A 4,192-nucleotide genomic window follows, 5' to 3' on the forward strand; every position below is an offset into this window, starting at 1 on the left:
CACCTCCGGAGACTCTCGGCTCCGTTCAGGACTGGCAGTATGCTCACGTTTGGAAAAAATGGCCTTCCGCCATTTTGGGGGAGCTGAGGGAAACAATTACCTACTGTAGTACTATCATACTAGAGATATACGAAAATTAAAAACATATTGTATTAATTTAATATAAGTAGTAATTTGGCTTGTATTAATCGTCAATTGAGATTAAACATACACACACTCATGAATTAAAGTAACAATTTTTTCTATTATTTTTAAGGCTACTACGTTTACTGAATATATAATGAAATGATTAGCAATAAAGTAAAGTTCACTAATAGATGAAAATCATAATATTTTGTAATTTTACCATGAATTATCATTTAATTTCCTAAAATCCAAGCTACTAAATTAGGATTTAGGGAAACTTGACAGAAAATAAACTGGATAATGATTTTTTTTATACTTGTATTCAAGAAAAAGAGATTATTTGTCTAAGAAAACATATACTAATCTAATGAAAATTAAAGTATTCTTGCTGTTTTCATGAGTTGACAGGCTTAAAATATCTCATGTACACCCTAGTTTACCTCAGCTGAACTGATGGACAGTAAAATAATGTAAAGAAATTTAAAAATAAGTAAAATTGCTCAACTTCTAGTAGTAATAATTCTTTCTCACTAGAATCATTTTTATTGATGTTAAACTTTAAAAACATTAAATTTTCAATTATCTCTTAAGAGAGATTATATTAATATTATATTAAGATATAAGAAACAAAAACATCATATACATATATTTCATATTAATACGAAATACAAGGTTTTGAAAACTATGTCTCATCTAGTCTTTGATTTACCTAGATATTCCCCAAATTTTAAATCAATACTTTCAACGATTATTGATTATTTCTGAGGTATCATTTTAACTTGGTTATTTTAAGATGGAACAATGAATTTAAAAGTATTGAATCCCTTCCGAAAACATTCATAGAATTATAAATATACTTCATATTAATATAAAACATAAATAATAACTGAAAATATACCCAATACAGATAATGTGAATACCTTTCAATTCATAGTATATTAAAAAAAAAAGTTCTTTGTGGTAAATAATAATGGATAAACATGCGATTAAATACACATCGTATTGATGGTTTTATTATAATTACAAGGAAGATACATGGAAAATACCAGCAAATGATTTAATCATTATTACAAATTACTGAAGTTATTATAGCTCTCATTATTTAAACAAATGCAGATCCTTAAATAATTACATTACGAAACTGTTATTAACAATAGCAACTCTGTATACCTCAATATTGCATGATATTAATTAAATAAATTTGGTTCAAATCACTTCTAAATTATATGAAATATATAAAGCTGGCAAACAGACATTGTTATTATCAATATGTAAAAATTAACAATAAATTCCATAATCATTAACAGTAACATGGGAAAAAATGACTGAATGAACTGTATTTTGGAATGCTTAATAATTCTCATGATAAATAAAGATAATTATAAATAAATTAAAAATGAAATAATAAGTAAATTAATGAAATATCTTTAGCTTTTCCAAAAAACGTATACAACAGAGAATTCTCAAGAGTAAAACATGGCCATAACTTTGGTACACCTACTATCTACTAGATAGAAAACAATACTGTTCTTTGAGCATAATTTTATCAACTTAGCACTTGTGGCCAGTTATGTTACTCACAATTCGAAAACAAGAATGTCCAAATCAATAGCCTTTGGTCACTGATCAAAAATGAGTAACTTGGTCAAATATGACAGAAATAAAATAAAATAAATAAATAAAGATGAAGGAAGAAAAACTTATAGATTAAAATAAAATAATGTAAAAAATAAATAAATAAAATACTTTTATATACACACACGCATACGCACGCACAAGCATGCCTCATGCATTCAAACTAACACACTCACATGCAAACATAAATAAATATAGTTTTAATATATGAAAAGAAAATAAGGGTCAAATGTGAAATTTTTAAATGAAGACAATGGTAATACTTTTAAATATTAATGTTACATTATTTTTTAATGAAAAGATCTGGTTATATACCTTTAACAAATGTTAATATTCTTCCTAATTGTTATAAAAAATAAATAATATTTACACATATAAAAATAATACATATTACATTAATATCTTTGTTAATCACAAATAATCCTAAAGTATTTACAGTCTTTTACAAAATAAAATACTATAAATGTGACTAAATGCATTTGTCATATTACAATAATAATAATATTTGTAACTATAATAATAAAAATAATTAATGCTATAACAATAAGGAGATGTAAATGACTACAGATGATATTTTACAACTATTTCCTTATAGTTTGTCGTAAATAGAAAAAAAAATTACTAATTACTAAAGACTTCAGTGTTACAATATAAATTGTTGCCATCATTTAAGGGAGGGAAGAAACCCATACCTAAGATATTTTTCTTGTGTTGAGAATCAGTACCCTGAAAATAAAATTCAACAAGAAATCTATTCAAATTGTTAAACATTACAGAAACTTTGACATTATATAAACAACAGCCTATTTCCTGTTTTATTTAATCATATTAATCAAAACAATAAAACTAATCCTATATATCATTTTATGTAATACAACAGTTAAAATAAACTAAGATTTTCAGAAATGTATACCACTAATAAAACATTAAAATGAAAACCAAATTCTTAACAAATGTAAAAATGAAAAGCTTTTAATCTGCTTAGCTTTAAAATCGAAGATAAATTGGAGTTAGAGATACTAGTACTGTAGCAGGTCTAGCTCCCCTTTATAGACTAACCTCTTTTTTTCCCCTAGCAAAATGGCTTGAAGAAATTCCCTAGCTTTTCCAGTTTTTTTTTCCAAATTTTCCCAGACCAAGGAAAATTTACTTGAACCAACAATATTTTTTACCTAATCAGATATACATTAAATTCTAATGATTATACATTATTCACTACTATCATTTTTTAACTTATTAAAAGCATTTATCAAATGTTGATACAGTTAACTTTGAATTGGGAGTTAGAGGTTTATGAAGTTATTTATTGGACACTAATATTAAAAAAAACACATATTTACAAATATCCTAAATGAGTCATTTTTTGAGTCATAGTCGGACACTCTAATATTTTGCAACCTATATCATTATTTCATGGTGAAACTGTACTGTAAGTTGGTAACAGCTAGTAGTTTTTGAAAATTTTATTGAAATTTGTGAACCCATATTTGTAATCTTCACTTTTAATATTTTTATGTCTAGAACAAAATTTGTAGTACTTTTTCAATTATTTAAAGCACTTAAAGGATTCAGACAGTCTTTAAACTTCAAAGGCCTATTAAATTACAAAGATATAAAACTTTATTCTTATGAAGTCTAGTCATATGACCCATAGATTATAAATTAAATGGAAATAGCTTTTTAGGCCTAACAAAATATTTTGGGACTTTTTTATTATAACTCCTAAACAGTGATTCCGATCAAAAACTTTCATGTTCAGAAATCAAGAAAGTTAAATTCTAATTCAAATTTCAAATGAGAATTTCAGTTGAAATGACAGCCATAACACCAGAACATTCTATAAACTTAGAACTTAAGTACTTTAGACATTGTAATAAAGATTTAATTTATTAGTGCATAATGTTTTCATAATTTAAGAAACTTTAAAGAAAATTGACTAAAGATAAATAATTGACAAAGGCAAAATGTCCAGCAATTATGTTGATTAACAATGTTTGGCTGTGGTAGTGTAATAAGGTAGAAAATGTAATTTTTTCATAATGTATTTAAAATTAAATTTATAATGAATATAATGTATTTAAACATTTTTTTTATTGATAGGTCCTTGAAAACGGCTGGAAAGGCTGAAACGTAGGGAATGTTTAGGATAATAAAAGTGTTGAAATCTAATGGATGCTTTTTTTTTAACTACTAAACAATTTTATCTCAAACAAGAAATTTCATTATATATAAGTTAAATTCTAATTCAAATTTCAAACAAGAATTTTGGCCGAAACGACGTTAAACTTAGAAAAAATTTAACTTCTGAAAGCATGTACCTTGGAAAGGGTTATTCTATATTACAATTATTAGAATGAAAGTTTAAATCATCAAAATCAAGACTAAAGACAGAAGCGGAGAGGTGTGCCAGTCTCGTAGGAGAGTGGTGCGT

The 4,192-nt window shown here is 25.4% G+C and overlaps 1 protein-coding gene across 4 annotated transcripts in view; it reads right to left on the reverse strand.

Moving 5' to 3' along the window:
• Nucleotides 1–1,112: 1,112 nt before the first annotated feature.
• The window catches only part of H (Hairless), a 70,949-nt gene continuing 67,869 nt past the window's right edge, over nt 1,113–4,192 (reverse strand). For all 4 annotated transcript variants that reach the window (XM_014435025.3, XM_014435024.3, XM_067049777.1 and 1 more), the window contains exon 8: nt 1,113–2,487. The gene's annotated coding sequence lies outside the window, so the exon portion shown is untranslated. The remainder of the gene's footprint in view (nt 2,488–4,192) is intronic.

The sequence above is a fragment of the Halyomorpha halys genome, unplaced genomic scaffold, assembly GCF_000696795.3.
Source record: "Halyomorpha halys isolate HHAL.00 unplaced genomic scaffold, Hhal_1.1 Scaffold1492.1, whole genome shotgun sequence".
Lineage (NCBI taxonomy): Eukaryota > Metazoa > Arthropoda > Insecta > Hemiptera > Pentatomidae > Halyomorpha > Halyomorpha halys.